Source organism: Bufo gargarizans, chromosome 7 (genome assembly GCF_014858855.1).
Source record: "Bufo gargarizans isolate SCDJY-AF-19 chromosome 7, ASM1485885v1, whole genome shotgun sequence".
Lineage (NCBI taxonomy): Eukaryota > Metazoa > Chordata > Amphibia > Anura > Bufonidae > Bufo > Bufo gargarizans.
In genome coordinates, this window is record NC_058086.1 from 172,558,075 (window position 1) to 172,567,740 (window position 9,666).

The following is a 9,666-nucleotide window of genomic DNA, read 5'->3' on the forward strand; positions in this document are numbered from 1 at the left end:
GATGGCATAAATCACATCCCGTGACCTGCAGGTATAATAGCCCTTGATTTTATATTTTTTCCCACTGTAAGGGTGGGAGAAATATTCACCTTTGAGAACGTTACCACAATTACAGCAAGATAAACATGGATAAGTCCCGTTTTTGCGCGGTGCAAGAAGTTTTTGTGTCGGTGACTGGCCACCTACATCGGATTTAACCAGTCTATCACGGAGACTAGGGTTCCGTCTGTATGCCATCAGCGGCGGGGATTTGAACTCTTCTATATCTGGCAAACCCCGTTGGAGTATATGCCATTCCTTTCTGAGGATATTGGCAATATTGCCGCTATCCCGGCCGAAGATGGACACAAACGGAACCCTAGTCTCAGAGACCGCCTTTGTTGGTTTCCGTAGTGCGGTGCACCTGTCAACCAGCCTCACCCTCTGTTTGGTTCGAGTAAGTAGGGGTTTCGGGTAACCTCGTTCCAGGAAACGTGTGCACATCGTATCAATCCTTTGTGCACACGTTTCTTCATCAGAGACAATTCTCTTCACCCTTAAGAGTTGACTCCATGGAAGGGAGTCAAGCATTCTATGTGGGTGGTAGCTATCATGCATAAGTAAAGTGTTGCGGTCAGTGGGCTTCCGATAGAGGTCCGTAGCCAAAAGACCCTCCATCACATAGACTCGCACATCAAGGAACTGCAACTCACTAGGAGAAACAGTTATAGTGAATTGCAGACCCGGGACACCCGCGTTCAAATGAAGATGAAAATTATCAAGTTCATTCAAAGTGCCTGTCCAGATCATAAAGATGTCGTCGATGTAGCGCCACCAACATAGGACTCTCCCAAAGAAAGGGGAGTGATACACGAGTTTGTCCTCCACCTCAGCCATAAAGATGTTAGCGTAGGTGGGGGCCACATTGGACCCCATGGCCACACCCCGCTGCTGCTGATAGAAGGTGTCCCCGAATAGGAAGTAACTCCTCTTCAGGACCACCTCCAAGAGGCGGAGGACAAATCGGCACACACCCGGGGAGAGCCCCATGTCGGTCAGGGCCACATCGACGACATCTAACCCATATGTATGGTCAATCGAAGTGTACAAAGACACTACATCGAAACTGACCAACAAAAATTGGGCGGGCAGTTGTAAATCCTGTAATTTAGAAAGAAAATGCCCGGTATCCTTGATATAGGATGGGGCGGAGGTCGCACGGACCTGCAATAGCTTGTCCAGAAAGACAGACAATGGATTGAAGACCGAGCCCCTACCAGAGACAATCGGTCGGCCCGGTGGGTCAATCAATCTCTTGTGAATCTTGGGGAGTATGTATAGCATCGGGGTGATAGGGTGGGGCACCATGAGGTATTGATGCAAACCATCATCTATAATGGAACTTGATAGTGCCTCCTCCAATATCACCCCGATGTCACGCATGATATCCCATTTGGGATCACCGGGTAGTTTCTTATAAACCTCAAGATCACTCAATTGTCTGTCTATCTCTCCAATGTACATCGCAGTGTCCATAACGACCACCGCCCCACCCTTATCTGCAGGCTTAATGGTAATGCGGGTGTCTCGTTCCAATGACATGATAGCCTGTCGTTCAGGAATCGAGAGGTTATTCCTACCACCAGTGGGACTTAAAGATTCGATCTGTTTATGCACAATGTGAATGTACGATTCAACCACATGGTTGGTATGAGGTGGTGAAAAGACACTGGATTTCCTAAGTTGAAATTCTTTACATGTTAATAACGCTGTATTGTTATTACTAATCACAGGTGTTTTATTAGCTTCAACATTTTTAGATGCAAAAAAACATTTTAGGCGTAAGTTTCTAAAGAAACGTTGTAGATCTAACTCTAGAGAAAACCAGTCTCTATCGACAGTAGGAGAGAAACTGAGTCCCCGACTCAATACCCGTGTCTGTACGGGGGTGAGTGGTACTGAGGAGATATTAATGACTAATTGTGTTATCTCCGTGGATTGCGTCTGGTTGATCTCGCAGACATCACTTGATTCTGAGGTGGCTTCCCTTTTACATGGCCGATGGTGCTTTCTTCCACCCCGGCGACATCCCCGTCGCCTAGTTGACCTAAAAAAGGGGCTGACGTGGAGGGTTCATCAGTAGAATCGGAGACAGGTGGAGAAACCAAAATGATTGTGGTCAAACCTCTTATTACGCCTCCTCCTAGGCTTCCCTTGTGGCTGTTGATTGCGCCAGTTGTACACTTTTCCGGACTGGTAATCCTCCAGATCACGGTGCCATTTTTCCCTTTTAACGCGCTCAGTTTCACTTCTGTGGCGTAGGGCTTGCTGTGCTATTTTATCAGTGTGTACCGTGTATTCCTCAACACTGGTCAAAGCCTGGATTTGCGCATTCAGCTCGACAATCACACCTTTAATTTTCTCCACCTCCTTACACAAAAAGTCAATATTGAGCAATATCAATTCAAAGGAGTACTTGTTACTCACCGCCTCGAATTTCATACAGAAACCAATCTATTTTCCCTACAATTTGATCCGGGGAGCGTGCACCAGGGGAGTATTCCTGCTGTCTACACTTCTATGTGAATATGGATGTACCCCCAGGCTCGGGTAAGAGCATGGACACCCCCAACACCTCGACATATATGTATACAGAGGAGGAAATATTGAAATTGATTGGATCCGAATCCAGTGATGTTTCCTTCTTAAGCACTCCCTCCATTGATCTGCTCAAACGCAAATGTGAACAGGAGTCTAAAAGACTGACCACGATGGAGTTACATCTGAGCACTCTGAGAGAGTACTATAGGAACCGCCGGATCCCGAGAGGTTTACGCTCTCATCTACGACCCAACCTCTTTCCCAACGATACAGATTTCTGTATGAAATTCGAGGCGGTGAGTAACAAGTACTCCTTTGAATTGATATTGCTCAATATTGACTTTTTGTGTAAGGAGGTGGAGAAAATTAAAGGTGTGATTGTCGAGCTGAATGCGCAAATCCAGGCTTTGACCAGTGTTGAGGAATACACGGTACACACTGATAAAATAGCACAGCAAGCCCTACGCCACAGAAGTGAAACTGAGCGCGTTAAAAGGGAAAAATGGCACCGTGATCTGGAGGATTACCAGTCCGGAAAAGTGTACAACTGGCGCAATCAACAGCCACAAGGGAAGCCTAGGAGGAGGCGTAATAAGAGGTTTGACCACAATCATTTTGGTTTCTCCACCGTCTCCGATTCTACTGATGAACCCTCCACGTCAGCCCCTTTTTTAGGTCAACTAGGCGACGGGGATGTCGCCGGGGTGGAAGAAAGCACCATCGGCCACGTAAAAGGGAAGCCACCTCAGAATCAAGTGATGTCTGCGAGATCAACCAGACGCAATCCACGGAGATAACACAATTAGTCATTAATATCTCCTCAGTACCACTCACCCCCGTACAGACACGGGTATTGAGTCGGGGACTCAGTTTCTCTCCTACTGTCGATAGAGACTGGTTTTCTCTAGAGTTAGATCTACAACGTTTCTTTAGAAACTTACGCCTAAAATGTTTTTTTGCATCTAAAAATGTTGAAGCTAATAAAACACCTGTGATTAGTAATAACAATACAGCGTTATTAACATGTAAAGAATTTCAACTTAGGAAACCCAGTGTCTTTTCACCACCTCATACCAACCATGTGGTTGAATCGTACATTCACATTGTGCATAAACAGATCGAATCTTTAAGTCCCACTGGTGGTAGGAATAACCTCTCGATTCCTGAACGACAGGCTATCATGTCATTGGAACGAGACACCCGCATTACCATTAAGCCTGCAGATAAGGGTGGGGCGGTGGTCGTTATGGACACTGCGATGTACATTGGAGAGATAGACAGACAATTGAGTGATCTTGAGGTTTATAAGAAACTACCCGGTGATCCCAAATGGGATATTATGCGTGACATCGGGGTGATATTGGAGGAGGCACTATCAAGTTCCATTATAGATGATGGTTTGCATCAATACCTCATGGTGCCCCACCCTATCACCCCGATGCTATACATACTCCCCAAGATTCACAAGAGATTGATTGACCCACCGGGCCGACCGATTGTCTCTGGTAGGGGCTCGGTCTTCAATCCATTGTCTGTCTTTCTGGACAAGCTATTGCAGGTCCGTGCGACCTCCGCCCCATCCTATATCAAGGATACCGGGCATTTTCTTTCTAAATTACAGGATTTACAACTGCCCGCCCAATTTTTGTTGGTCAGTTTCGATGTAGTGTCTTTGTACACTTCGATTGACCATACATATGGGTTAGATGTCGTCGATGTGGCCCTGACCGACATGGGGCTCTCCCCGGGTGTGTGCCGATTTGTCCTCCGCCTCTTGGAGGTGGTCCTGAAGAGGAGTTACTTCCTATTCGGGGACACCTTCTATCAGCAGCAGCGGGGTGTGGCCATGGGGTCCAATGTGGCCCCCACCTACGCTAACATCTTTATGGCTGAGGTGGAGGACAAACTCGTGTATCACTCCCCTTTCTTTGGGAGAGTCCTATGTTGGTGGCGCTACATCGACGACATCTTTATGATCTGGACAGGCACTTTGAATGAACTTGATAATTTTCATCTTCATTTGAACGCGGGTGTCCCGGGTCTGCAATTCACTATAACTGTTTCTCCTAGTGAGTTGCAGTTCCTTGATGTGCGAGTCTATGTGATGGAGGGTCTTTTGGCTACGGACCTCTATCGGAAGCCTACTGACCGCAACACTTTACTTATGCATGATAGCTACCACCCACATAGAATGCTTGACTCCCTTCCATGGAGTCAACTCTTAAGGGTGAAGAGAATTGTCTCTGATGAAGAAACGTGTGCACAAAGGATTGACACGATGTGCACACGTTTCCTGGAACGAGGTTACCCGAAACCCCTACTCACTCGAACCAAACAGAGGGTGAGGCTGGTTGACAGGTGCACCGCACTACGGAAACCAACAAAGGCGGTCTCTGAGACTAGGGTTCCGTTTGTGTCCATCTTCGGCCGGGATAGCGGCAATATTGCCAATATCCTCAGAAAGGAATGGCATATACTCCAACGGGGTTTGCCAGATATAGAAGAGTTCAAATCCCCGCCGCTGATGGCATACAGACGGAACCCTAGTCTCCGTGATAGACTGGTTAAATCCGATGTAGGTGGCCAGTCACCGACACAAAAACTTCTTGCACCGCGCAAAAACGGGACTTATCCATGTTTATCTTGCTGTAATTGTGGTAACGTTCTCAAAGGTGAATATTTCTCCCACCCTTACAGTGGGAAAAAATATAAAATCAAGGGCTATTATACCTGCAGGTCACGGGATGTGATTTATGCCATCCAGTGCCCCTGCAGCCTTATTTATGTGGGAGAGACCACCATGGAGATTAGAGAGCGTATTAACAAACACAAGAGTACCATACGCAAGATGAACATGGATAAGCCCGTTGCGAAACACTTCGTGGAGGCGGGGCATTCTGTTAACCAGCTTCGCTTTAGAGTTATTGACAGTGTGGGCCCTTTACGGAGAGGGGGTGACAGGGATGCGGTATTAAGGAAGAAGGAACTCAAATGGATCTACACACTGAAATCCCTACAGCCATTTGGTCTAAATCTTGAATTTAATGTGGCTGGTATCAGCTAAAATCTGGATTTAATCAAGAAATATATATCTTTTATATGGCTGACTTCATATTTCTCCTCTGTTACAGTATTTTTTGCTTTGTTTTTTTAATTATGTGCCTTAATCACACCGCTTTATAGCATCCTGATGATCATTGTAGTTTTGTCTACACACCTGTGTATGATATATTATTTATCAATGGTAACCTGTGCACAGTGAAAATACTATGTGTCACCGATATCCAGTGATTCCTGTTCTCTTTATTGTGCCTGCTGTGCCTGTGTGATGCCCATGTGTTTTTGCATGTCTCCCTGTTCCTTCCTTGCGCTAGTATTAATGGCAGTGCGCTTTCTATGCCTGATTGTTGTTATCCTTGGCGAGCGTTTTTTGCACACTGTTCATGTGCTACAGTGGTGCGATCGCCCTCCATGTACAGCCCCATTTGAGTCCTTATGCATACTCCAATCCGTAACGCCAGGTGGGAGTGGCCTTGTGACGTTAGTCGGCCGCCGCCTGATGATGTAAGTTGTCCGGCGTGGACTATGCATTCGGATTCACTTGGGCACGTCATACGCGCGCCGCCGCGTGGTGGCGCATGCGATGACGTATGCAGACATGCGCACTGCCGATCATGGGACGCTGGAGGGACGGAGGAGCCATGTATATGATGGCCTCACTTAGGTACGTTTTGCTACAGCTGGCTAATCTATTTCAGCATGTCGGTCCCCATTGATTCCATGCACAGGTGTGTTATACATGAATTGGAATCTTATTGGCTGCTTAGCGGTGTGGGTGGCCTGTCATGTGCTACTTATAGGCTGGGATTTTAACTTGTTAACATGCTTGACAAAGGCTACTCCTAGCCGAAACGTTGCTGCAAACTACTTTTTATATGCCTTGTTGTGAGGAGTGTTCCTGAATAAAGAAGTTTTCTGGCGAGACGCTGCTGTGGCCCTCCATTCTTTTTTACACAGCATTATAAGTCATTATAACCTGTACAAATCATTAGAGTGGAGATCGGGCAGAGACACACAGCATTATAAATCATTATAACCTGTACAAATCATTAAAGCGATGGTCGGGCAGAGACACACAGCATTATAAATCATTATAACCTGTACAAATCATTAGAGCGGAGGTCGGGCAGAGACACACAGCATTATAAATCATTATAACCTGTACAAATCATTAGAGCGGAGATCGGGCAGAGACACACAGCATTATACATCATTATAACCTGTGCAAATCATTACAGCGGAGGTCGGGCAGAGACACACAGCATTATGAATCATTATAACCTGTAAAAATCATTAGAGTGGAGGTTGGGCAGAGACACACAGCATTATGAATCATTATAACCTGTAAAAATCATTAGAGTGGAGGTTGGGCAGAGACACACAGCATTATACATCATTATAACCTGTAAAAATCATTAGAGTGGAGGTTGGGCAGAGACACACAGCATTATACTGTAAATCATTATAACCCTGCTGTCCGTTCAGAGGAGCAGAGTTCCCTACAGGAATGGCGTACCTGAAATATAGGCAGACCATGGATTACTATGGGGCCCAGAGGGAGATGGGGTCTGGCACAGAATTTGTTCTTCTCTTCTCCTGTTGAAGACTTCGCATTTTCATGCAGCTGCCACTAGGGGGAGCTCAATTCAAAGGGATAATTGCAAGTTCCATGGTAGTTGTATTCATTCCTCGTCACTGAGCTCCCCCTAGTGGTGGCTGCAGGCAGAGAGCTTTGTAATAGAAGCAGGAGATCTATCAATGTATTTTTGGCAGTTTTCTGGTGTAAAGTCATTGAGAAATGTGTTCTTCAGAATGAGCGCCATATATTTCTTACATATAAGTCAGATAAAGTGGGTGAGGCCAAAGGCAACCTTTTATTGCAATTTGCATTTTATACAAATTTCTTCCACTTAATAAAAAAAAAGTAAATTTATCAGAAATCTGGGGCGTTGCTCATGTCATTTCCTGGGAGTGATTGACGCATGTGCACTGGGAAGCCAGGTGCAGGGGGCCAATAGTAGGTTTTTCTATGGGGCCCTATAAGATCAGACCACACCAGCTAAACCGCACATGGACGAAGGGGAGGAGCCAAAACAAGGAGCGGCGCCCGAAGCAATCAGTGATATGAATGTAGCGCTGCAGCCCCTTCACTCATGGGGGTCCCAGAGGTCTGACGTCATAGTGATATACTGTCACTTGATAACAGAGGAATACCCCTTTAATCTCCTGTTGTCACCACCAGATATCTGAGAAGCTCTGACAGACGTCTAGAACCTCCTCCTTGAGGTTCCTTTGTTTTGCTTTCATTTTCTCATCTCGTTAGCCTATCTCAGCTGTCATGTAGTTGCACTGATTGCATCCCTTTAAATCCTTTTCCCATACTGCATCAGTTTGCGGTTTATATTACTTCCTGGAGTGTGTGCATGCTGTTCCTACTTCTGAGTCTTCTACAAGATAAGTTTTGTTCATTCATTTGTGATTTTCTGTTTGCTGGATCCCAGGTGACCCTGACTCCCTCCGTGTCTAGTGTAGGGAGCCGGTGGTCGTGTCCCCTCACTATTATAGGGTGTTCAGGTGTTATATAGTCGAGGTACGAGGATATGCGATCATCTACCATTGGGATTCTCGCATAGGCTGAGCAGTCAGGGAGAGAGCCAGGTCTGATGCAGGGCTCTCCCTTTTGTTCCTTAGTTTTGGATCCAGTCAGTCGGATCTTCATTTTGTGTCTTCTAGTTTCCTGTACACCTTCCGTGACATTATAAACCGCCAAAACCGTCTCAAGCATGGATCCGGTTTCACTTTTGGCTGAACGCCTTCAGGGTCTTTCATTGGAGGTAGCTGATCTCCGTAAGACTCTTTCTCAGTTTCAAGTGACCGGTTCAGCTGGCGTTCATGGAGTTTGTTCTGAGCCTAAGATCTCGCTCCCGGATACGTTCTCCGGGGGTAGTGAGAATTTTGTTCGTTTTAGAGAGGCTTGCAAACTCCATTTTCGCCTACTTCCCCATTCCTCTGGTGATGAGGAACAGAGGGTGGGGATCATTATATCGCTGCTCAGGGGTAACGCTCAGTCCTGGGCCTTTTCGCTGCCGGTGGGGGCATGGCCTCTCCGTTCAGTGGATGAATTCTTTTTAGCCCTAGGTCAGATATATGATGATCCGGATCGTATTGCTTTGGCTGAGTCTAGACTACGTCTGTTATGTCAGGGTAAACAGTCCGCAGAAATATACTGCTCAGAATTTCGGAGGTGGGCAGCTGATACTGGTTGGAATGATTCTGCACTCCAAAGTCAATTTTGCCATGGTCTTTCAGAGGGATTAAAAGATGCATTTGCCTTTCATGAGAGACCTACCTCCTTGGACTCTGCCATGTCTCGGGCCGTTTGTATTGACAGGCGTCTTAGAGAGAGAGGAGAGATCTCTCCTTCCTGTCATACTCAGTCCCAGGACAGTGCAGCGGTCTCATTCAGTGCACAGGGGTCTCAGTCGCTGTCAGCCCCTTCTGAGCAGGAGCCCATGCAGCTGGGGTTGATTGCTTCTGACAATAGAAGATTCAGCTCGCATAGGAGGGTTTGTTTTTGTTGTGGAGGTATAAATCATTTGGCAAATATTTGTCCCTCTAGGAGATTCAGGCATTTTTTTGGGAGTAATAAAGAAACAAAAAGGAAAAAATCCTTAAAAAATGTTCCATCTGTTACTATTGGCAGGGTTGATGCGGAAATTGAAGGTTTTCCATTTGCTTGTAGTTCCCGTTTTGTCCTGCCGGCTAGGGTGGCGCTAGAGAGCAAGAACATTTTTTGTGAGATTTTTGTGGATAGTGGAGCAGCAGTCAATCTCATTGATAATCAATTTGCGATAACTCATGGTTTCCAGGTGCGCACTTTGGGAAAGGATATTCCTGTTTTTGCTATCGATTCCGCTCCACTTTCTCAAAAATCATTAAAGGGCATAGTTCACAATATCCGTTTAATTGTGAGTGATGCTCATGTTGAGGATGTGTCATGTTTCGTCCTTAGCGGTTTACCTACCC